Genomic DNA, 26,045 nt, shown 5'->3' with positions numbered 1-26,045 from the left:
ATTGGGTTGTCCAGATTTTTCTTATTAAACCACAGGCCAGTATAAATTTTGTCCTAGAAGCAGTGTTGACCTGTGATACTTGGGAACCGCCAGCCTTCACTCCATGGCTAGTAGACCCCTGCCCCCTCTCCGGGGAGAGCACAGAAGAATGCACGAGGAAGATGGCCTATGAAATAGATCCTCAGTAATAGGAAGTGTTCAGTAAATGGTGTTTATTTTTATTCTCTCTTGGAGAAGCGAATTAGGCTATTCATTAGAATGACTATTTCAGGTTGGGCTTCAAGGGACACTGCTTTTCTTTGCTTCTTTTCTTTGTAGACTGATCTGATCTTCAGCTTTGTAGATCTGAAGGTTGATTTGATCAGTTACCTCATGGATGATCTGGGAAGACTTACACTTCCCAAGTTCAGAGGAGGCTAATCCATAAACAAAAATGCCGGCGTGTTGCTTTACATGTAGAAGATATGCTTTTTCAGAGACCACCTCGATGAATCAGTCTGCCCAAATCCCATGTCCTCCCTACAGTGGGGGTGAGGGAGGATGGATGCTGGTGTGGGAGAGGGCAATCATGGCGTCCACTTTCCTTGGGGATGACAGGCTCAGAGTAGCAGGAACTGGTAGACTGAATTTATTCCAGCAATTTAGGGAGCCCATTGTATTCCCTGCCGTTGTTTTTTTTTTTTTCTTTTTCTCTCCTTTGGACATTCCTCCTCGTTGAGAGACAGTGAAGCAGAGCGGTTAAGTGCAAAGGCTCTGGAGCCAAAATGTCTGGAAATCCGGGCTTTACCTCTTACTAGGTGTGTGACATTGGGTAATTTATTTGATCTCTCTGCTTCAATGTTGTCATCTGTAAAATGGAGATATTAATAGAATTTGCCTCATAGGTTTGTTTTGATGAGGAAAGGAGTTGATATGTGGAAAGTGCTTAGGAGTGCTTGGCATATAATAAATGATCAATACATATGTATTATTATTATAATGAATATTATTGAGGAAGCTAGTGGACATGGAAAAATGAATACAAATTAGATGGGCAGAATTGGTTAGGTTCTTACCCTTTAACTTTCCTTACTGTAGAATTCAACTCTCTGGTAACCTTTGGTTTCGGTTTTTACCCTTCACCATTTCAGTAGATTTTCATATCGTGTCACTCTGTCTAGATTGTTTTTCACTGTGTACTGTTCCCTGCTGACATGGAGAGATACTCTGATCTGAAGCTGTCAAGTCTTCTCTTCCCAACCTGCACCTTTGGAGAGGCTTCTGTTCTCAGTGCGGTGGACTCCTGTCTGGGTCTCTTCCATAGGTCACTGTTTCCCGGACTTTTCCCCTTGAGTTTGAACTTGCCTTATCTGGAGGTGGTAGCTCTTGACATACCAGACGGGCATGAACCTGGCTGCTAAGATAGCGAGTGATGCTGAGACACTTGTGTAGATGTGCTTTAAAATAAGTAGCAAAAATAATTGTAAAGCTGATTCTGTGACTAGCTTTTTATGTGCTTCCTCATATTTTGCTAAGCCACAGGGCAAGGTGACAAATAACTTGATTATATTCCATTTCTCCATCCCCTGGAGAAGCTTAACAACTATTTTCCAGTGGGAGTCAGTGCCAGATTGACTGGTATTCAGGATGCCTTTTATAGGAATGCATGCATTCCATCTAATCTATAGATGTGTTTAGCACCTGTAGTGTGATCATTTTTCAATTTCTTCACTAAACTTACAGTGATAAATTACAAGTTTTTAGCCATTAAAATATTTTACTATAAAATATTCCAGGTACATTGGCCACTGAAGCAAATTAATCCACTTACCACCTATCTGTGGTGTAATGAGAAACTAAAACTGATAATCAGCTAATCCTTCTCCTTTTTTTTTTTTTTTTGAAGTATAGTTGATTCACAATGTTGTGTTAGTTTCAGGTGTACAACACAGTGATTCAGTTGTATATATTCTTTTTCAGATTCTTTTCCCTTATAGGTTATTACAAAATATTGAGTATAGTCCCCTGTGCTATACAGTAGGTCCTTTATGGTTATCTTTTTTTTTTTTTTTTGCGGTACGCGGGCCTCTCACTGTTGTGGCCTCTCCCGTTGCGGAGCACAGGCTCCGGACGCGCAGGCTCAGCGGCCATGACTCACGGGCCCAGCCGCTCCGCGGCATGTGGGATCCTCCCGGACCGGGGCATGAACCCGTGTCCCCTGCATCGGCAGGCGGACTCTCAACCACTGCGCCACCAGGGAAGCCCAAGGTTATCTATTTTATATATAGTAGTGTATATATGTTAATCCCAACCTGCTAATTTATCCATCCCCCACCCCTTTCCCCTTTGGTAACCATAAGTTTGTAAAACTTTCCTTCTGTAAGTAACACTATCGGCTCACATAGATACTTTTCCTCACTACTCTGTTGTGTTCCCATCCCTGTAAGCACAGATTTCCTCCCTGACCCCTTCCTTATTTTCCAAGGCAGCTAGAATTAGCAATGTGATTGGGCTGTTGGTCTTGCTTGTTCATTGCCAGTTGAGAAGTCAGATGCTAGGTTTTCAGAGGGGAAGAGTTGAGGTCAGCTGGAAGTACTATTTCTAGTTTTGTGGTCAAGATTTTTTGTAGAGAGTGTTGCAATCTTGCTGTCAAAGTTGTGCTGGGTTCTCTACTAAGGCATGGGCACCTGTCTGTCTCTGCAGTGGTGCAGTCATGTAAAATGACCACCAGCTCCTTCCTAGGGGTCAGCTGCACCTGTAGGCCAGGTCAGCCATGTGCAATAAGTGACAATGTCAAGAAACTTCATATGAAGACTTGAAATCAGCCAATGAAGAGCCAGCCTTTTTCCCACCTATACCTTGGGCATGAGAATGTCCTCTTTGGGTTCTACTTTGCAATTTGGTAGACGTGGATAGTCTGAAGATTGTTCCATTCATCTCAGGAGCTGAGGCTCTGCAGGGTAAAGATACCCTTAACAACCCAGCTCAGCTTTAGGTTCTAGGATCTTGAGATCAAGAATTTTCTTACATTGAATCCCACAAAGTAGATGTGAAAGGTGCTTAAAGAGAAGGTGTAACTATCTGTTTTCTAATTCATTAGAAATTTTAACCTGGAGCTGCAGAGCTCCCAGACCTTTCACAGAGGCTCAGCGACACCCCCTCATGGTCTGGATCTGGGCTATATTCTCCTGCCAGGCCTTAGCCAGCCCCAAAGTTTCAGCCTTCTTCTCTGAGCAAATGACTGCCAAGTCCCATCTTTAGATTGCCCCTCTCCCAAGCCTCAGACCCACATTTCCAAAAGTTTGTATGACATCCTGCTCTGGGTTGCCATGGACTTATCACAGCCTGCCCAACAAGAAGACTCTCCTCCTCACCCAGTATTGCCTGCCCTCTCCGCCATTTGTGATGCTCCCACTGTGGTGTCCACTCAGTCTCCAAATGAGGGTCAGTCCATATTCACAGGCTTCCTCCAAGGAACTCTTCCCAGCATAATGTCCTTACTTTTCATTTTTTATTTCCACTGTTAATTTTATTCGTTAAGATTAATCTTAACGAATAATCTTTTAAGATTATTCGTTAGAAGAGAGGTCAGATTGGGGAATTAGGTGCACCTCATGGCTGGGCATGTCCTACACACTCTGCAGGAAGTAGAGAATGAGCAGAACTGGGCCAGTCTGATGCTTTGAAAAAGATGGCTCTGGGCAAGTTGCTTGGCTTTTCTGAGGCTCAGTTTGCATACCTGTAAATTGGGGATGCCTTGCTCACAGGGTGCTTGTGAAGGCCTGATATCATAGGTGAGGAATCAGGCAAGGAAGTATTAATGACACTTGGGAATGTAGCATCCATCTTATCTCTGGCTCTGTACAAAAGAGAGATGTTTAGGATTGCAGTTCCACATGGCTGTGGCTGGTTCTCAATCCCTTATGTGCCCGGGCATGTGAGAAAGTGCTAACATTTGTTCAGCACACTGGGGTCACCCAGCTACCCTGGGCCGTCCCTGACTGCTCGAGGGCTGAGGGGATCAATATCTCCACAGCCTATGGAGATGCATTTGAGACATGTCATGGTTGAGAACTGTCTCACAGTTCACAAGAGACCTGCCACCTTCCCTGGTGGTATCCATTTTTATCATGGCTATTTAAAAATTTTTGTGTAAGCGTTGATTCCATTTAAGTCAGAGACGTGACAGAGTGGAGATCCATAGTAGCCAGGGTCAAGGCTTTACCCATTCTCTTGCTTCACACAGAAGGGTGTGTGATCATAGAACATATCGGTGGAGACCCCTACTGGTTGGGACACTTACTGATACCCTACATTCTCACCAGGGAGGATCCTGAGACCACTTTTCTGCTCCCTCTACACAGGATGTGGAGCTGCTGACAACCCTGTGGGTCTCCACACTCCATGCATCCCCCAGAGAGGTTTGGCCTCCAAAGGGGATGCCCTGGGAAGTTCGTCCAGGATTTCCTGTGCTGCTGGGGCGACTTCCTGCACTGGGCAGCAAACCAAAGGTCACAGACTCTGCAAATGCACCGCCTTTGTTGCTCAGTGGAAGGCCCGGACCACAGGGGTCCGAGTTAATTGATCACACTGGGAAAACTACTCATTGAAGTTGGATGTAGCAGTATGACGGAGAAGTGACTGAACTGATTTAGGACGGGCTTAACTGAAGAGCCAAGCTGCCTCAAATCCTTCATGGAAGTAGGCAGGATGTAAATAATAAATCATAAATAAATAAAACTCCAGAGCTAAATAAAACCCCCTTTAAATATACCATCCCTCACAGCTGCAAGTATTGCAAAGCGGAATTAGCCAGGATGGACGATTAAGGGCTTTCACTCCTCAACACTGAGACTGGATTCAGCCTCAGATACTTTTCATCCAGAATATTTTTATCCAAACCCTGTATAGTAGCAGTGATGAGTAAAGTGATAGACTGAGATCTGAAGTACTGAACCAAGACAACTAAGTCGATTTTTCAATCCAGCTGGAATTTTAGGGATTCAAGTTTTTAGTCAAAGGATCTTAAGATACAGTGTGAACTTCCACACCTCATAAAGCACCATCAGATAAGTATACACACACACACACATAACGTATATGCCATAGACATCTGTATATGCACTTATATATATAACATATATACATGTATAACTAAAAAGCAGTATATTATATATAATATATAGACAGGTATATATACTTTAAAATATATAGCATATATACTTTTATATATAACATACTAGGTATTTTAAAGTGTATATATTTTTATATAATAGATACTATGTATTTAAAATGTATAACATATATACTTTTATAGAAATACAATAGTTACTTTTAAGTATATAGTATATATTATAGAAAGTATATAGTATACATATACTTTATTTTTTTTATTTTTTATTTTTTTATAAATTTATTTATTTCTTTTTGGCTGTGTTGGGTCTTTATTTCTGTGCGAGGGCTTTCTCTAGTTGTGGCGAGCGGGGGCTGCTCTTCGTTGCCATGCACGGGCTTCTCGTTGCGGTGGCTTCTCTTGTTGCGGAGCATGGGCTCTAGGCACGCGGGCTTCAGCAGTTGTGGTGCACGGGCTTAGTTGCTCCACGGCATGTGGGATCTTCCCAGACCAGGGCTCGAACCCGCGTCCCCTGCACTGGCAGGCGGATTCTTAACCACTGAGCCACCAGGGAAGCCCTACATATACTTTAAAATACATAGTATATGTACTTTTACATATAATATACTATATATTTAAAAGTATATACATACCTGTATAGTATAGACTTATATATTTATATACTTATATAATGTATATCCTGTCTTTTCATTTTTCTTTCTGTTTAGCCAAAAGCACAGCTACTTTTTCTTTCTGTCCTGTTTATAGCAGTGTTACTTATTGCATCTTATGAGGAGGCTTATCCAATAGTCTGTAAGATAAAAATTAAGCAGACCAAAAAAAAAAAAAAAATCTTCCAAATGGCAAAAAAAAAAAAAAAAAAAAAAAATTAAGCCCAAATTATCCTTCAAAGTCTTAGGAAGGCATCAAGTTAGAGACCGACCTACAGTTCCTCCCTAGGTCCAACTTGGTCATTTTCCCCCCTCCATTATTGGAATAGATCATTAGCTATTTCTTTGGATGAGCCTCTGATGAGGTACAGAGAAGCTCATTGGATCCACTCAGCCATTAAGCTGTGCTCTTTTCCCTCTGGCAAGTGCCAGATGTCTGTGGCATGCTGGGGTAGTCAGCTGGTCTCTTGTGGGCCCTCTTCCTTCTCCAGTCAGTTCAGTTGGAAGCCAGTTGAGAGTTGCTTGTTGCCAAACCTGTTTATGCCAGTTGTACTTTTTCCATTTAGGACATGTAGCTAAATATTATGTAAACAGATATATATGAGTGTGAAAAGGAGAGGTGTTTCTATGAAAACTATACTGTTGTCTTGGAAAGACTTGTCAATGATGAATTTGATTTTAAAAACCAAAAACTGTGGCCAAATTAAGTATAAACAAGATAATTCTAAAAGATTAGGGGAAAATTTATAGAAATCTAGGCAGCTTCCCCAGTCAGATTGCTTTTCAGTTGTTTGGGGGTTGTTTTCTTCTTTAAGAAACTAAACCTGAAAATCGTAGTAGATCTCTGGTTTATACAGGAAAGACAATTGGGAATTCCAGACAGTTGGACCCATCATCAAAGACAAGGCATTGCTCCTGTACCAAATTTGTGAATGAGTGTACGCTCATATATTTAAATATCTATGAATAAATGTCAGTTGATATATATAACAAGAGTATCATTTTTATGATTCCATGCTTTAACCAGTTTTTTTTTTTAGATTGTCAACCCAATCCAAGCTACTATATGTGTTGGATTAGAGAGTTTCTTTTTTAGTTGCGGCATGTTGTGTAAAATATACATGTCTACTGAGCATATCAAGATGCTTATACTATGTGATTTACAAGAGAGCTGAGCCAGGCTGAGGAGAGAGCAGACACACCTCCTTTAGCACCCTCATCCAAGGACACATGCTAATTGAGGGAAACTGTAGGCTGAACCCTTTGCGCAAGCTCTCTGGAGCACACTCACTTTCTGTCTCCCATCCTCTCTCCCCTTCTTCCTCTCTCCCCTCTCTACCACCTCCCATTCTTCTTTCTATTCCTCTCTCCCTACGCAAATGTAGTTGAGGTCAAAGAACTCTGAAATAGAGGAGAAACCATTTGGAGTTGAACAACAATATATTTCAAAGCGCTTGTTCCAAGAAAGATAAGATCTTTGGCTTAAAACGGTTTGAATATATGTTTATTTATGTGAACTAAGCAGAGAGAGAGAGAGAGAGAAGGAGAGGGAATTCCTTTAAATAATGAGCTTTGCTTTATTACAATGTGGCTTACGTTAGGTGGTTTAGGAATATACCTATTTCTTATGAAGTGAGATCAGGATATAGCGAAAGAAATCTTATTTGAAGTGTCCTAAAATCCAGTGTGTTTTAAGTCATTTTTTATCCTCTTTGGTCTAAAAACATTGTGGAAGGACCTCCCTCTATTTCTGTGCTGTGTCTAGACTCTGTATCAGAGCACAAACAACTGCAGGAAAAATGTGAGAATGCCTGTGGATTCCAGACATGTTAACAGAGGTATCTGAGAACCTCAGGAAGAATAATATTTTACAGTGAGGTGGCTGTCGTCTTGAACAATAGAAGCCATATGAATGTGCTTTAATTTATGCTAATGTGGAATGCTTAAAATCATAAAACAGTTATGACAATTGGGTTCCTGTTCACCCAGGGAATGCGGCTCCCAAAGATAAGTCCGCCAGAATATGAACTTCATAGGAAAGCATGAATCCACCCACCTCCAACAAGTAAGGGGCCGTCCTTCCTTTCAGTATTAGCTCTTAGGGGTTTGATTTTGACAGATTGTGAGGTATTTTATTCTAGAGCATAAACCAGATGCTTCTCTCAAGGTAATGAGGAACAACTGATGGCTGCCAGATAAACTAGAAAAGAAATGTTTCTCTCTGCAGTTCTGGACAATAATGCAATTTAATGGCATTTCACCTGAGTGGACTTTTAAGATGGATGGATTTTTCTTTTGCCTCTCAGGGCATAGGTCCAAATTTGGAGCAGATGGCGGAAAAGATGGATGGCCACAGAGATCTCCAGGTGAAATTGGTTGGATTTCCTCAATCCTCCTTAATTCCTGTTCGATCAACATCCATGTCCATCTCTCTGGCCCTACATAATGGACCCTGGTTTCTGAGGATTTTCTGGGTCCAGAATAACCAAAATGTGCTGACTAAACTCTGAACAGATTGAAAGAACTCCTCACCTGATATTTCAGGCTTTTGGAAGAAAGGGGCTGTCTCAACCTGGAATCTTGTTTTCCTTACTTCGAGTAATAGTGGATTTTCTTTCCTCGTAATAAGAAGACACAACTGGGCAGGGTGTGAACCGTAAAGCTCAGGGAGTGAGTTTAAGAGACAAACTGCTTCCACTGTTGTTCAGGTAAAACCTAGTAAAAGAGAGACTTTGGGGTTCTTAGATTAAGTCTGGTGAGAGACATGAAGTTCCCCGTAACTAAGCAAGACTGAGAGTTAGAGGTTACCCCAACTGTGGAACAAGGAATAAGAAGCAGCAGATGATTGTGGGAAAGCCCCAGAAGTGTTGTTCTGGGCCACTGAGGTCAAGAGGGGACCCTCAAGATCAATGGAAGGAGGGACCTATGGGAAGTACTAGGGACAGCAATGCCTTGTGGATTTAATTTTAAAATGTCTTTGTGAGGTCCTTGATCGACAGCCTGATAGTCTCATTAACTTCCGTGTTAAGGTAGACCTGTTGACGTAATTGTTTTTGCTCATACTGGAGACCCTCCTGCTAACCAGTTTGTATTTATTATTTTTATTGTGGTTGTAATTAGCCTCCATTCAGAGCCAGATGCCTTTGATTTATAAATAGCATATATTGTCAAAGACACTTCGCTAGAAGGACAAATGATTCCCACTTAAGATGAGAATTTCTCTGTGATTGACAGAGTAAGCATTGGCCTTTTGGTCACCATAGGCCTTTGGACACATATGTACCCCCACTTGTTGGAGGAATGGAATATACCAGCAAACTAAAAGCTGGCAAATCACAGGTGCTCAAGACCCTGGAAGAAAGTGCCCCAGAGGTGTACACTTAGTTTTAAGAAAAGCTAAATAAGTGTGACATTTTCGATGGGGCTTTTCTTCACTTGAGCAGAATGACAATATTTTACTAGACAACCAAGAGATAAATCAAGATTTAAACCAACTTCTCACCTATCACGCAAAGCTTAGCCTCAGTAGTTATTAAAAATAAATGGGATTTAAATAGATGTAGACGCACCTATTTTATTTCCAATTTCATGCTCTTGTATTTTGCAGTATGGTTTTAGATCTGTTTGTGAAGCATGAATGGGGTAAAAACAGCCTGAGAAACAGCTGGGAGAGGAACAGGCTTTCAAGTCCAAGACAAAGTCCAGGCTCTGGGTTCAGCTGTTACCAGCTCACCAAGTGACCTCAGCCCAATTTCCTCACCTTGAACATGGAAACAATAATGCTTACTGTCTTCTTATGGGATGCAGTGATATCTGTGACTGGCATCATTAGTGGCTTTGTGCTGAGAGATGAGGGTAGAACCCCTCATCTCTTCCTCAGGGACCATGTGTGGAGATCAGGGCTCCAGGGCCAGGAAGGGCATTGGCTTTTATTCTCTCCCTAGTCTCCATGGCAACTGCAGTATTGCTACCCCAGGTCATTCTGATTGAAGAGTCAAGGAAAGGTGCATGCCATGCCTCCACATCCTGACATTCTCCTGGATGACCTGCTCTCTTGGTCATCTTCTCCCAGCCCACTGTGCTGGTGACTTGGAGGAAGTCTCCATGGTCCCCCTCTTTCTTGCTGTCATCTGCTATTTGTTTCACCAGTAACTGGGACTTCTAGGTGAATAGTAATTCTCCACTGACAGTTTTTCTCACATCCATCACTTTATGTTCTAGATAACGTTTACTGAGTCCTTACCACGTGTAGGCACTGTGCTTACACTTCACTGTGTTATCATTTTGTTAACATGAGAGAACTGTGGATAAGAGAGGTTAAGAGAACCCCCCTGACAGCTGCTCCATGGGGGCCCCCTCTCTTCCGAGGCTGCAGACACCCCTCACCCTGTGTCCTTGTGCCTTCTTGGTGCAGTTGTCCTCCAACTGTTCTCTCTCCACCCAGCTCCCTCCTGTGGCCACCAGCAGGTGGATCTCCCCATACCGTGCCATGCGCTTCAAAAACTGCCACTTGTTTTTTCACGCACCAGCCCTTCAAAAGCTGACCTCGCGTGTCTTCGCTCCTGCTTTCCCAAAACCAGTTCTCGGCAACAGCCGAAGTAGTGTCTTTCCTAGTTCCTAAATACTCTTGTGCATCTGCACGTGTGCCTTCCTCCACCGGAAACAGCCTGCCCCTATCTCCATCTCCCTACTTCCGCCCCTTGCTCCAGGGCCGAGCACAGATTGGCAGCCTGTGCTGCCTTCTGTGACTGGCTGGACAGGAAACCTCTTCTCTTCCTTCTGAGTTTTTGTGGTACTGGCTGTGTAATCACTCAGATGACATGGTAGATGACATGAGGGCTGGCTGCATACTATTCCTTTCTCTGGTCAAGATCCCTAGAAGGATCTTGTCCACAGGCGAGAAAGCCATAAAGAAGTTACTGGCAGTGTTAGGGCTGGAGTTCAGTTTCCCCAAATCCCAGACCGGTGATTTTTTCCTGTGATAACTTTTTACCTTCTGTCCTTCCTTGGAGGGCACAGACTTTATCCTGTCTATATTTAAAGTTCATGTAGCGTCCAGTGTAGAGGCTTGTATCTAGGGAATAGTCAGCAGCTATTTGTTGAAAGAAAGCAAATGAAAGAAGATAGGAAGAAAAAAATAATAATAGCTAACACTGACATGCACTTCTATTTTAATTTTATTTATTTAAGTTTCTTTTGTTTTCTAAAATTTTTATTGGAGTATAGTTATAGTTGATTTACAATGTTGTGTTAGTTTCAGGTACACAGCAAAGTGAATCAGTTATACATATACAGGAATTTTATTTTAATTTAATCCCCTTTCTAGTTTATTCCCTATAACATCCCTATGAAATAGGTACTGTTATCACCAGCCCCATTTTACAGACAAGAGAGGTAAGTAACTTGCCCAAGGTCACAGAGCTGGTGAGTGACACTTATCAGGACCTGAACCCAGGGAGTCTGGCCCCCGAGTCTGTGCTCCTCCTCTACCGTGTTCCCCTGTAGGGTCAGGGAGGACTGACAGACAGGGAAGGAAACGGAAAGAAGCAGGGAGCTTGATTCAGTGTCCAAGATGACTGAGCAGAGGAAATTTAGATTAGGCTGCTGTGTTTCATCTTCCTTTAATTTAAACTGAGAAGAAGCACCACTTATAAGCCAGAACAGTGGCCAGGCTGCTGAGTCTGTAACTGCTGCCTGGATCCCTGTTGCAAGGTAATTACTGTGAAACTCCCCAAACACAGCTCCACATCTTCTTCCTTATAGTCTCTTCATTATAGGAGACTTAGTCCAGGGTCTTTTAAGGAGTCTACATACCCCCAACTCAGAGTCCCTTAGAGAGGGGAAGGTTGCCACTTTCTTCTCTGAGGCTCCCTCTAGAACGGGGGTCCCCAACCCCTGGGTCCTGGGCCGCTCCCCATCCCTCGCATTACAGCCTGAACCATCCCCCACCCCTCCGGTCCCTGGAAAAATTGTCTTCCCTGAAACTGGTCCCTGCTGCCAAAAAAGGTTGGGGACCGCTGCTCTAGAACGTGTGCTTTCCGTGGAATGCTTTCTTAAAGAAAAAGTCATAGACTTGAAATCACCACGACTAGTAATGAGTAGCTTATATGTCAACTTCAGCGAAACAAGCAGATGAAGACTATTTAATGGGGGCTTTTATCGTTAGACGCGACCTTCACTCTTTTATTTAAGCCCAATGTTAGTGTGGTTGGTTTTTTGGGGTTTTTTAACATCTTTATTGGAGTATAATTACTTTACAATAGGGTGTTAGTTTCTGCTGTATAACAAAGTGAATCAGCTATACATACACTTATATCCCCATATCCCCTCCCTCTTGCTTCTCCCTCCCACCCTCCCTATCCCGCCCCTCTAGGTGGTCACAAAACACCGAGCTGATCTCCCTGTGCTATGCGGCTGCTTCCCACTAGCTATCTACCTTACGTTTGGTAGTGTATATATGTCAGTGCTACTCTCTCACTTCGTCCCAGCTTACCCTCCCCACTCCCTGTGTCCTCAAGTCCATTCTCTACTAGGTCTGCGTCTTTATTCCTGTCCTGCCCCTAGGTTCATCAGAACCATTTTTTTTTAGATTCCATATATATGTGTTAGCATACGGTATTTGTTTTTCTCTTTCTGACTTACTTCACTCTGTATGACAGACTCTAGGTCCATCCACCTCACTACAAATAACTCAATTTCGTTTCTTTTTATGACTGAGTAATATTCCATTGTATATATGTGCCACATCTTCTTTATCCATTCATCTGTTGATGGACACTTTGGTTGCTTCCATGCCCTGGCTATTGTAAATAGTGCTGCAATGAACATTGTGGTACACGACTCTCTTTGAATTATGGTTTTCTCAGGGTATATGCCCAGTAGTGTGATGCTGGGTCATACAGTAGTTCTATTTTTAGTTTCTTAAGGAACCTCCATACTGTTCTCCATAGTGGTTGTATCAATTTACATTCCCACCAACAGTGCAAGAGGGTTCCCTTTTCTCCACACCCTCTCCAGCATTTATTGTTTGTAGATATTTTTGATGATGGCCATTCTGACCGGTGTGAGATGATGTCTCATTGTAGTTTTGATTTGCATTTCTGTAATGATTAGTGATGTTGAGCATCCTTTCATGTGTTGTTGGCAATCTGTATATCTTCTTTGGAGAAATGTCTATTTAGGTCTTCTGCCCATTTTTGGATTGGCTTGTTTGTTTGTTTTGATACTGAGCTGCAACGTGGTTGGTTTTTAACTCAACCCCCAGTAGCTGTTAGTATTTCTGCTTGTGATAGCACCAATTTTTTCTCACACACAGAAAAGTCTAATTTAAACTTGTCGTGAGCTTAAGAGCACATTAGGGGAAGTAGCCTATCACTTAGGAGATTGGAAAGATGATTTTGCAAGCATTTAAAGAACACTTTGCGCCAATAATCCTAAAGTGAATTGAATACTATTGCAGATTTGATAAATCAGAGCAGAACCATGTTTAAGTGTGTGCTGTATTTTGAGGGATTCCCTCCTGCCCCGCCCCTGCGAGGTGAAAAACACTGCTTTTCCTATATGAGGAAAAATAGTTGTTTATGCCCCAGACCAGTAACATGTTTTTGTGGCGAAGTTCTGAACGCATTGAGTGTTTGTTGTGGCCCAATTAAGACAACTTTATAGATTAATGAAAAGTGATTTATTCTTTCTTCTAAGCAAAACATTTAGTTCTCTCTCTGCCTCTTTGACTCCAAACAAATCTGTCTGGTCCCATCCCTTGCCCCCCGTCCCCAGCTGCACCCCCCTCTTGTAGATGTCATGGTACATTTTTGTGACTGTGATCCTGTCTGTTCCTAGTAATTAAGGGCTCTCTGAGCAATGTGAAAGTAGGTTACTGTTCATCTAGTTTCTTGCAAGAACCGTGCGTGTGTGAGGGTAGCTTTTCACCTAAAAGACTAAAACACAGAGAGAGTCAAGGAAGTAGGGAAAGAACAGGCCAGGTGACTTGCTCTTCTTAGCTCCTGCAGGAGCCCAGATCAACCCTGAGGGAAGCAGAGCTGGGTTTATAACTCTGTACTATATGTTTTACCAGCTTGTGACCTTGGCCAAAAGAGCGAGCCTTTCTGAATCTCGGTTCCCATCTGTAAAATAAGGATGATAAGGCCTAGATCCAGGGTTATTGAAAGGATTGCAAACACTGGATAGCAAGCTCCTAGCACGGGTATATGATAATTGATAGGAGTTTTTGTTGTTGCTATTGCTGATCTTGACATCACCGTCATTAGCGCTGCCTCTATAAGCAGCTCGTGCATTTGGGAAGAACAAAGGGGAACTTGACTGCTGATGCCTTGCATGCACATAGCACACAGCTTCAGTCTTCAAAACTACCTGCATTCCCTACCACAGCAGCTACAGTTGCTCCAAAAACAACCAAAGTAGGGACTTCCCTGGTGGTCCAGTGGTTAAGACTCCATGCTTCCAATGCAGGGGGCGCGAGTTCGATTCCTGGTCAGGGAACTAAAATCCCACATGCTGCGCGGTGTGGCCAAAAAGGAAAAAAAGAACAACCAAAGTAAACATAAAAGTCACAGCCACGTAGGGATGAAAACAAAGAAGGAGGTGTTTCCTCACTCTAGCAGGGGATCCCTTAGCCGAGTGGGTCCCTTCTTCCCTCCTTGTCTACTCTCTTCCACCTACAAACACGCAAATGTTGACAGGCACCCACGGAGCATGTGCAGGGCTTGGGGGCGAACCGTAGGGGCCAACGTTGAATCAGACATGGATTCTGTCCTCAAGGAGCTTACCTGCTACCAGGAAAGAGGAAACACCCATAAACGTCTTGAAAGTTAGGAAGAAAATGGTAGGACCATAAGAGAGATAGCACTAAAGGGCTATGGAATTTAGGAGGAAAGAGAAATTTTAGCTGGAGTTGGAACATGCAGGTTTTATGAAAGAGGCAGCCTAGCCTCATCATTAAGAATGCAGATTCTGGAGTTGGATCACCAGGTTTGAACCTTGGCATTTTGCTACTTGGTTGCGGCTCCTTGAGTGCTAGGCTAGGTCACATCTCTGTGCTTCTGCTTCCTCATCTTTAAAATGGGGATAACGATAGTACCTACCTCTCAGGGTTGTTGCAAGAATTAAGGGAGATAGGTAAAGTACTTAACACAGCACCTGGCACACAGTGAGTCCCCTGTTAGTGTTTGTTAAATGAATTTGCCAAAGGACAGCTATGGATTTACCCTTCAAGGGAAGGTGGGTGGTGTTCTTCCACATGGAGGGTTGCATGAGCCAAGGCAGAGTCCACACTGAGACACGGGCTTGGGGAAGGTGAGAGAGGGGGAAGACAGCTCGGGATGAGACCATGGGGGGTTCTTGAGTGTCAGGCCAGGAACCTTGGACGTTACCGAAAATGTGAAACGTACTCAGTCTTCCGGAATTCAGTGTGCATGAAGCCAGAATCTGAACCTGTCTGAGGGTAGGTCTCCACATCTCAGTTCCAGTGAACCTGGCGATGAACCCGATGCCAGTGGCCGTGAAATCGAAGCTTTCAGGATTATCAGGCCTGAATTGACACCTCAGGGAAGATGTGCAGCAGAGTCCCAGCAGGAAGTTAAAGTCAGGGACAAAGAGGTGGGAGGTGCAGAGGCATGGCGGGGTGGGGGTGGGGAGTGAGGGCAGGAAACGTTACACGTTGCCCCCAACGATTGCTTCCTTTTCAGATTACAGATTTTTTTCTTTAGCGTATAGTCAGCTGTTTCGTTGTTGTTTTATTTCTTTAAGCCTCGGGATGCACCCAGTCATCTTTACTCTCTTTCCTAGGGTGGCGGGGAGGTGGGGATGATCAAAACCAATCACAGGGGACTTTGTTTTCAGTCATCTGTGGCTGTTGCGCTTTGTGCGGGCGTGGAATCTGTCATGCTCTGCCGCGTTCTCTCCGCACTCATAGCTGGGTCAGTAGGACTTCAGAAAGGGCTGCAGAAAGTCACAGAGCCCCTGAGAGGATGCCCATCATCTTGGGATTTGTTTTTAAGTGAAAAATTGGAGGGTTGGAATGCCTTAGGTTTGATTTGCTTTCAACTTTATCTGTGTAAAGGCTACATGCAATTTTTAAGGAATCGTCCAAGTTACAACAGGATAATACAGTCAGCCCTCCGTGTCCTTGGGTCCCGGAACCGCAATTCCAATCTGAGGATGCAGCACCTGTGGATAGCGGGGCCGACTGTATTGTTTTTTAAGTGTTATGGGGATGTGGGAGCAGTTCCTAAGACCACATGTAAGCCATTTAAAATTCTTTTTGGAACAAGGTAAAGCACGATACATCTATATATGTACCAAATCAAGATCAATTTCCATAAAAGTCTGTCTGTAAAGTGGGAACAATGAAATGATAAAGTGCCACTGTACATTCATTTGTGGCTCTGAAACCTGCTATGCATCTTCCCACAAAGTGACTGAGAGTGAAATATCACCGTATTAACGGTTGGAAGAGAGATCTTCTGGCCCAGGCTGCATTCTGCCTGCAGCCGTGGTGCACCTGAGATCTAGAATGATCTCCAGGGAGGTGCCTGGGGCCGTTGCTCAAAGGTTCCCTTGCAAGCTAGGAAGGTAGACATGCACATTCAGGAATGGTGGGGAGTGTTTGCTGATGTGAGTTTTAAAGGCATCTTTTCCATCCGCCTCTGGTGGCTCTTTTTCAGAGCATTGTATTCTGTTCTTGGAAAACAATGCTTATCCATCACATCCTTGATGAAGAGTGAAGTTTGCCCCCAACTGTCTGACGGCCAAGTCACATCAACTTCAGTGGGAGTGACACATGTCCAGAGGCAGAATTTGGCTCTATCAAACTTAGGCCTAAAGGTCCTGATTAATATATTATGTAAGAAAGAGTGAGGTCATAGAAACATTCAGTCTCATACCTTGAACCAAAAGTTATCCTTATTTAGTGCTTCCAAAGTTAGAAAACAATACAGGCAGTAGACGCTCCCTCAGGATCGTGAAGAAATAATGGCTGTCTTGTTCTTGACCGTGGGTTTTGTGATGGTGTCAGCAAAGCAGGCTGCCTGTTGCTTTTAGCACTTGAAGTTTGGACTGGCTTCATTAACCCTCTCAGCCGGCATTCGGGAAGTCCACTGAATCCCCACCTGCTGTCAGGGTGCCCAGGCATCACTGGGGGAAGCTCTACAGTGGGGCCCTGTGCCCTGGGGTGAGGGTGGGTGGCTCTGTGGCCCTTGGGAAGAAGCAGCGGCCTCTTGCCTGGCAGCCCTGCCGCTGTGCGGGCCCTTCAGCAGCTGAGTCTAAGAAGAAATAGCGTAACGCTTCTCTCGGATCATCATTTTGGCTGAGCTAAAGGTAGATCAAATTTCACCCTTAAATAACTGTCTTCTGTCTGTGTAAACAGTCACAGCCATTACTGTTAAACTTCAGACCTCAGCCCATGGATCTGGATTGCTTTCTTTTTCAGACCTTAACTCCGGGGACCACTCTTCCCTGCTTTCTGAAGCCTCTGATGCTATCTGAGCATGCAACCTACTCTCTGAGTCTTACAAAGCCGTGCTTAGGGCACATGCAGTTAAGGAGGGGAGGCGTGTGAAAAATTCATTTACTTCTCCCCACTGGGACCTAAATCCATTTTAGCATTCCACTTGCATCCAGAAAGAAATGCCAAAATGTTAAATCATGGCGTTCTCATTCTTTTCAATGGGAAGAGGAGGTTATGCAAAGGAAGCTTATGTTCCTGTGGAATGAGTGAGAAGAACCTGGAAAGAGGTTTGCCTCGTTTAAGAAGTTAATATATTCAGTGGCATCAAAGATGCTGCCAAGTCAATCTAGTCCACGTTTAGGGAGAGAAGCAGGAGCTTTGCTGCTCTTCTAAGTTGCTTTTTGGATATAAATTCTCTTAACAAGTAAGAATGCAACAGCAGCTTGCTTAAAACTTGAGAAACAAAAGAAAAGGCAGTGGGTAATTGATTCTGTTCTCCAAAGGCCCGTTTGACACTGAGTGGATCCTGGCTTGGTTTCTACCATATGGGTGTTTAGTCTCTGCCAGCAGGAGGACACAGATGGAGTCTACCTTTCTGCAGATGCCTTTAAATGAGAAGGAAATCCATTGACACATTGTCATAGTGACAGTGCAGTATATCCCTTAGCATCGATGTAGCCATGCCCCAAATGACACCCAAATCAATGAGATGGGAAGAGATTTTAAAAGAAGGCACAGCATCCTCTACCATGGAGAGCAGCTTATTTTATACCCAGGAAGCCACGGAATCTTTCTGAAGTGTTTGCTTGAGGGCCAAACTTTAAACTTATTCCTTAGCCACGCATTAGGTCTGATTAAGCAACAGGATGAGAACATGCGAATAGATGTTTCAGCAGTGAAGAGCTTCAAAGTCTTGAGTTTGTTACCAACTGTAAGATTTAGGAACTCTGTGATTTAATCACAATGATTACTTCTGGTAGCAATTCAATCAAGCTGTCATATCAAATGAAGTTTTATCAAGTTTTGTCTGGCAGGGATATTTACCAGCCAGGGTTCCCCAACACAGTGTGTGCACACTGCATTTATGAAAACGAGGCTAGAGCCACCCCATAATATCAGTGAGGTCACCTTAATTGGCCTGTTTTAAGGCTCTGTGGCTATGGGGACATCAGAGCCCAGGGAACAAACGAGTAGCCTGTTAGGAAGATCTCATAAAAGCGTTTCCTCCCTTGCATGGTTTAGAAAATTCAGCCCTTCAGTTAGTGTCTTGCTCGTCAGGCACAAACCTTAACCTAAATATAGAGGGCTAAAAAAGAATCCTTCCATGGTAGGGCTCCCTTAAATTAGCTCAGCTAATCTATTCATCTGTGTACTGACTCGTGCCTAAACATTGGAGGCCAAATCCAAAAAAAGAAAAAGCAAGCCTGTGGCTCAGTCCTAGGAAAGATGTAGAACAACTGAGTATAATCCTGGACAAAGGAGCCCCTGAATACTGCAGCAGGTCCTTATTAGAAAAGAGATAGGCTGGCTCTTCATAATCACCCTTGTTCGTTAACTGCTCATTCTGGCTTTACAGGTGCTTTTGGTGTATTCACAATTCTCCGTTTATTGTGATTCTTCTCAGTTTCAATATTTCTACCTTGCTGGGCTTCCCAAAATACACTCAAATAAAAATCTTCTTAATAGATAGCCAGGATGACAGTGTTCTAGGTCTTTATCTCTTAAACCTAGGAAGCTATTCTCAAGAAAGAGGACAGCTAAAGGCATCTGGACTCCAATTTCCTTAGCTAGAATGGCAAGAGGGAGCATGCCAGGATGCAGAAGAGGTCCCCATGGTCTAGAGCCTTGCGTTATGCATTTTGCTTCCCACTGAAGCCAGAGGCCTGTGTGTACCTGCTGAAACACTGCCCATGACCTGCTTGAATTCTGGCCATTTTGTTATCCAACTTGTTATCTTCGAGCGCCTTCCCATTTCTCTGTGAACGCCGGCTAGTGGAAGACACCTGAAGATGAAAGTCAGGACAAGAGAAGGTGTTTGGAAGTGGTCAAAAGGTAGTGCAGTGTGTGTGAAAGGGGCTGTGGAATTGTCCTTGAGAAGCTATTATTGGTCCTAGCAGTTTTACCACACTGCGTAGTGTTTGGGTAACTACTGGATCATGGTGTTAGAATCCTTGTAATTGGATGGATCTATGCTTTTGGCAATCTTTGGAGAAATACATTTTATGAATGCTTCTATTTAAAGAGAACAAAACAATAACCAAAACACGCCATTCTTATTACCCTACCTCCCCCACGCACATAGCATTCTGATGTGGTTTATTCCTGAAACTGACTCATTCAGCTTTTCTCCTGGAAATTGTCAGTATGTACGCCTGGTTAATGGAGAAAATCAGTGCACTGCCCAGGCACAATGCCATGACTCATTCCTGGCATTTCAGGGGCTTTGTAATGGAAATCATAGTTCCAAGCTACAGTTCTTACCAAGTGGATGTGTGAATATTAATGAAACAAAGCAAGGTCTCTGGTCCTACTGCATAACTCTTGCCATAGATTCAGTGTCTGCTCATGAAGTGGAGGTTCTTCTCCACAACCCACGCTTGCTTGAATACCACAATGTTGTTTTAATTAGTCTTTTAAAGCACAGTAAAATATTTGGCTTTGGTGAAAGGAGGAAATTCTCTCATATGTTGGAACTATTTGGTTGAAAGGGCATTTTTGTCTACTGAATTAGTCTCCTGGGGGTTATACTAATATCTGAATTCTTTTTAAATTGTCTCTAATGACTTACAGCCAAATATCATTCATTTATTCTCTCTATCCCTCTATCTCTCTACCTACCTATCTATAATTGTGTGTGCATGTGGCACATTTATTTACATATATATATATATATATATATATATATACATAAAATATACAGTCTACTGGGAGAGCATGGATGATGGAAACCCTGGATAATCCCAACCTTTTATTTTACCTTCTGCTTGACCCAAACTTGTCCCCAAACATTTTTCAAGTGTCATTCCCCATTCTTTGTGCTATGTAACATTTAAAAGTAGTTAAAAATACAAAAAAAATAGACAGCAGGAAGAAGTGGGAGAAACAAGGAAGACAGATATTCAAACGCTTATTTTTTACTGACTTGGGTTTGAATTTGGGGTCTGACAGACTGGTTGGACTTTGTGGAAACTCACAGATGAGCCGGCTGCCCATCATTCTTGGAGATTGGGACTGAAGGTTAAATTTTTTTTTTTTTTTTTTTTTTTTTTTGTGGTACGCGGGCCTCTCACTGTTGTGGCCTCCCCCGTTGCGGCATACAGGCTCCGGACGCGCAGGCTCAGCGGTCATGGCTCACGGGCCCAGCCGCTCCACGGCATGTGGGATCTTCCCGGACCGGGGCACGAACCCGCGTCCCCTGCATCGGCAGGCAGACTCTCAACCACTGCACCACCAGAGAAGCCCTGAAGGTCAAATATTTAAAGTTGGCTTTTGGTGATTCTTATATGTCTAAAGTCCATTAGACCAAGAATATTTGGGCGCTGCTAATTGGAAAGTAGACATTGAGGAGATATTTTCAGCAACAGAAGAGAATGAGCAATATACCTGATAACTCAGCCATTTTATTCTAATCTTGTCTTCTCTAACAATAGGTCCCTGCTACATGCTCTTAAAACACAAGTGCTAATATTATGAGAAATGAATTACATGAAAAACAGTCTAATCTTTTCCAAGTGTGCTAAAAATACCAATGTGCAACGAAGAACATTTAAACTTTCTTCCCTTTCCAGATGATGCAGGATCCTAGGCAAAGACTGGATTTCAGAGTATACCCTGAGGCCTGAGCCCGAGTGAAGCTTTTAGCTCATAGGTGTAAAGATCTTTAGACAAGGACTTTCAGAGCAAATGCCTTATCATTACACTTCATGCTGACTTTAGATGTACAAATCATGTTTGCCATGTCATTCTTTGGAAGTGGCTGGTGATGGAAGGGTGTTTTTTTCCTTATGGGGAAACTGAGGCACAAGAGATTATTACATTCCTAGGCTGAATACCTAAGGCTATGACCCCGAGACCCCGTGTGCAGTTGGGAAACAACTTCCAAGCAAGCTGTTTCGTGTTGCTGGTTTCCACACGGTAACTCTTCCATCTGTTTCTCCTTACCAGATCCACCCATCTCTCAGAATGTGTGAGGGGAAGTACTGCTTTCTGTTTGATAGCCTTCAGGATTTGACAAGAGGATCTTGTCTGCGACCTGAGGTAGAGAGGACAGGATGGGCTGGTGACCTGGAGGATTTGGAGGCAGAGATGGTGGGACAGGTGTGTGTGTATCCAGAGAAGATGCAGTGTGTGTGTTCAGAGTCCCGCTGGGCCACGTTCCCTTGTGTGTGTACTGTTCCACAGTCCTTCACCATCATTCATTCCCGTGTTGTTTGGCAGGAAACCTCGCCAGCATGTCTGACATCGCTGTGTATTTCTTTAGACAGAAGTCTTTTCTTAGGCTTTATGGAGCTGTAGAATAAGAACTATGCAGGAACTATGCAAGTGAAAGAGTAACAGTCTTAATACAACTGCCAGCTCTTCGGTTTGACAAAAAATAGTTGCTTCTGAGAAGTAGTAAGACAATGCGTGGAGAATTGGGCCTTAATAACTACCGCTCACTTTTGAATGCTTCTGCCGTGGAGTTGCATCTTACCAAGGTGGTGTAATTTTGAGGTCTGTGGCTGAGAGACTTGGATTGTGTTTGTCCCCGGCCTGTGAGCAGAGGTGATATTTAGGGTTGTAATGTGGGTATTGAGGCCTTTTTAGCGTATGATTACTTTTTGATAGGCTTATTTTAAGGGAAAGTTAACTCAATTAAGTTACTTAAAATAGAGCCACATTTGTTAAATATCCTTTTCTGGCAAATTGAAAAGTGATTTAGTTGAAACAAGATCCAGAAACTTCTGTTCCAACACATTTTTCAGTTCATCAAGTTAAAGTTTGAAGAAAACTCAATCAAAGTACCCAGCATCACTGAGACCTAATGAAGCAGTTTATATTTTTACTTTATGTTTTTTACTTCAGAAGCTTGTGGCCACGTAGAGTAAAAGAAGCCTCAGGCTCTTAATCTTTTCAGTGGACACTGCCAGTGAGAGTGTTGTTATTGTTAGATAATCATAATGGTATGTTCTGGAGGCTCTTTCCCCTCACCGGACACACCCAACTCACTCACACCCCGCCAGCAGAGCCAGAGAAAGGAGAATAAAGCAGTGTCTTATTTGCTTTTAGAATCTGATTCTCCATTGCTTTGGAGACATGCTGGGATGTGCGCTTAAACTATTATTAAATTTCTGATGTCCATCCAGGACATTTAGAGTCATTCGTAAGAACTAAGAAAACAGTGAACAGGTCAGGCCGAGCGGTGCAGACCTTCTTCCAGCAAGCCATAGCCTAGCCTCACAGTGAGAGGCCAGAGGACAGCAGCGCCAGGCTGGGGAACGGGGATTAAGCCTGCACAGAGGACCCAGGGCGCATTGCTTCACCTCCACCAACCTCAGCTTCTCACCGCCTGCCTAGTCACACTTGTCTTGAAAATTAGATGTGCTAATGTTTAGATGGAGATTTTGCCAACTTTTCAAGAAAGTCCTCCACAGATGTTAGATATTCATAACCAGAGGTTGAGGAGGTAAATGTAATTATGTGTGCCTGTTGATCATTATGTGTGTGGGGCACCGCTGATTTTAGAAAAGTTTTTAGTCACTTTTTGATGGAGCCCCAAGTTAAAAATATTCAGGGAGACCAGTTCAGCAGTTCCCTTACGTTTAAACAAAGTGGGAATTGGAAATCTCCCCAATGACAAGCAGTAGAAGTAAGTTGTGACGGACCACTGCTCCAGATGATGGAAAAAGATTTATGACGGATGCAATAGCCCACTTTAAGAAGAAATGCAGAGCTCTTGAAGAGAGCTATCATGACATCCAGTGTTGGTCACAGGACTGGCCTTACAGGGAGGGCAGGGGTGAATATTATGAATACCCCTGAGGTGGGTATTCCATTAAAGGGGCGTGTGGTTCAGGAATCCCTGGGTGAAGAAGGAGCCCTGTTCTCATCCCCCAACATGGGCTTTAATGTCTGAGGTCGTAGGGAGCCTGCTGCATGCGTGGAAGAATCTTGAGGTATGAGTTTATAGGGGGAGACATCTGTAAGTTATACCTATTCCCAGGACTCAGAAAGCAGCAGAAGTAGCTGGGCCTTGTTCAGTTCCCTGTCGGCCTCCTGTCTCTTCTCTTTCAGTCCATTTGCTCTCTTCTGTGACCTCTTCATCTCCCAGGCCAGGTCTGTACAGGAGAGAGTCACAGAAAATAGAATAAGGTGGTTTCCTGAGGGCTGTTGAGTGCTGGTGCCAATGGTAACCAAGGGACACACACCATACATGGACCCCTAACTCTCATCCAGTGTCCATCCCAGCACACATCCCACTGAAGGCTCATCTTGTGAATCTCTCTGACATTTCCCAACTCCTGGTAACCCTGTTGATATTAATGCTTACTGATCATCACTTGTATTTTAAGCATTTACTTTCGTTCCAAAAAGTATTGAAGATGGAGTTTCTCAGCACACAGTCAACATCCCATGATGTTCTGTTCCGGATCTGTACTCTGACTATGGCTGCATTCTTCAAAAGATAAATACGAAAGATAATGCAATGGAGAATAAATGTGTGCCAAATTAAAGCATAAAAGGAAATAAAGTAAGAGCAAATTTCCACTCTACTAACAGGATAGGCCAGCCCTATTTTTCAGGCATTCGGTGACTTCTGTTTAAGCCAGGCTGCCTTCTACATAGGCCTGTTGGAAAGGAAGGAAACGAATGAACAAGGAAAAACACCGTTTTCAGCATCGCTGGCTACCTGGATCACCAAGCCTGTGTTCTTGGCAGCCAGCATATCGTTTTCTTCCGTAGCCAGCCGCTGTGCAGTGCTGTGAAAGGTGGGCCCTGCTGGGGGAAGCTGTGTACCCAAGCGAGCACCCTGCCTGGTTCTCCATGGATAGAAGTATGTGCTGATGCTCTGGCCTTTACAGGCTCAGGCTCCAGAACACTGGGGGAGAGCTGTCGTCTCTCGGAGTCACAGCCATCTCCCTCCCGGGGTACCCCTGATGGCGTTGGAATAGCAGGTAGATGGCATCTGATGCTAGGATACTGTAGGGTTGGCCTAAAACCCGGGCACAAGTGGTTGTGAGGTAGAACACAGTCGGAGGCGCAGGACCACGCCAGGGTTCAGGCAGGGTCACAGAAACCCCCATTTCTGTCTAGGAAGACCCCCGAGGGTGGCGGCGGTGATGCCTGAGCCCAACACAGTCACATACGGATCCTAAATTCGTTACTAAAAGGGCTCATTCTGAGAGAGGTTGAAGAGTGCTGGCGGGAGGCTGAGCATGAGATTGGGAATCCAGAGTGACCTTTTCTCTATCAGCTTCGTAAACTTCTATGATTCTTCCACTGAGAATCGCTTCTCAGTTTGCTTTATTCCTACCTCAGAGGCCACCACACACACACTCCTCTTCCAGCAGAGCTCCAAAAACACTCTTCTGTCTGAACAGTTTTAATCAGAAAATTTAGATTACTTCCTGCAGATTGCCTGTTTCATGAAGCATGAGGCACAGGAGTCTTTTTGAGAGGATTGTTTAAGTGATCATTTGAACCAAAAAGAAATCACCTTTTTTATTCTTCAACGTGAAAGGCTTTTCCAAACCACCTGATTAAAGTCTAAATTGTTCCACACAGGAGCATGGGAGGCATGTCTCCAGGTATATCCAGAGGCTCACAGTCTTTGAATAAGTGGGGATGTAGGAGATCTGTATGGAATCCCTGAGGCCACTAGACTCACAGAGAAGGGATTTTTCAAATCCTGTCATTTGAAACTCCAGGCAAATCACTGGCAGAGAAAACAGAGTTTTCCAAAGTCAGCCCATCATTGGCTCAGATTTTAATAGAAAATCAGGAGTCAAGAAAAGTTAGAAGGTAGAGACTTTAAAGTCAGGCCTGGTTTTAATTTATATGTGGTTATTCTAAGCAGTCAGAGAAGCACCCTTCCCCCAATACCCCGTCCCAGGCATAAACTGCTCACCCATTATAAAAGACAAATTAACTTTTTTTAAGGGTGCCACCGTAAGGGTCATTAATTTAGTAAATTAACTGACGTTCCTAGAAAAGCTCCATGGCTTGTGCCAGTAAATATTTACCCAGCTAGTGACACTTCAAATGGCACCCCAAAATCCCTGGTCCACTTCCAAAGGGTGAGCAGTTTACTTTCAGGAAATGGATTACTCACTTGTGGAATCAGACCAACACCCAGGCTGCTCAGTTTCAACATCCTTTAAAATGCAAAAGGGAACTTTCCCTGCCTCAAACTTTCAAACCTTTTCCAGATGGTCCGATAGGGGCGAGTGCTTCAAGCCCAGTGAGGCTGGTCTAGCCGGGGTGGCTGAGCCCCCCGTGATGCTGGCCACAGGCTGCTGGTGTGTTCTGCTGGGTGGCTGATAAGAGGCATCGAGTGCCTGGAGAGAAACGCCTCCTGTGCCTGCCCCGTTTTCATCTGCCAGACACCCACAGAAACGAGGGAGATCTGTGTAAAGGCCGGAGTGTGCTCAGCTGGGATACTGCCCCCACTCCCACCCCTCCGCCAGTTGCCTCTGCTGGTTTCACTTCTCAGCCGCAGCTGCCCACAGCTGTCTGGGAAATGGATCTGGGCCTGGGGAAGCAGCCGCAGGGTGGGTGGGGTGGGATAGGTCATGTGTTTTGAACCTAGACCTTTCTGTCCTGATAGCCAAAACAGGCA

The 26,045-nt window shown here is 43.8% G+C and overlaps 1 protein-coding gene across 6 annotated transcripts in view; it reads left to right on the top strand.

Annotated features, from left to right (window-relative positions):
* The window catches only part of SAMD4A (sterile alpha motif domain containing 4A), a 236,841-nt gene that overhangs the window by 106,097 nt on the left and 104,699 nt on the right, over positions 1-26,045 (top strand). The gene's annotated exons all lie outside the window — the stretch shown is intronic.

This window comes from Mesoplodon densirostris, chromosome 4, assembly GCF_025265405.1.
Source record: "Mesoplodon densirostris isolate mMesDen1 chromosome 4, mMesDen1 primary haplotype, whole genome shotgun sequence".
Taxonomy (NCBI): domain Eukaryota; kingdom Metazoa; phylum Chordata; class Mammalia; order Artiodactyla; family Ziphiidae; genus Mesoplodon; species Mesoplodon densirostris.
This window is presented reverse-complemented; position numbering and strand designations above follow the sequence as displayed.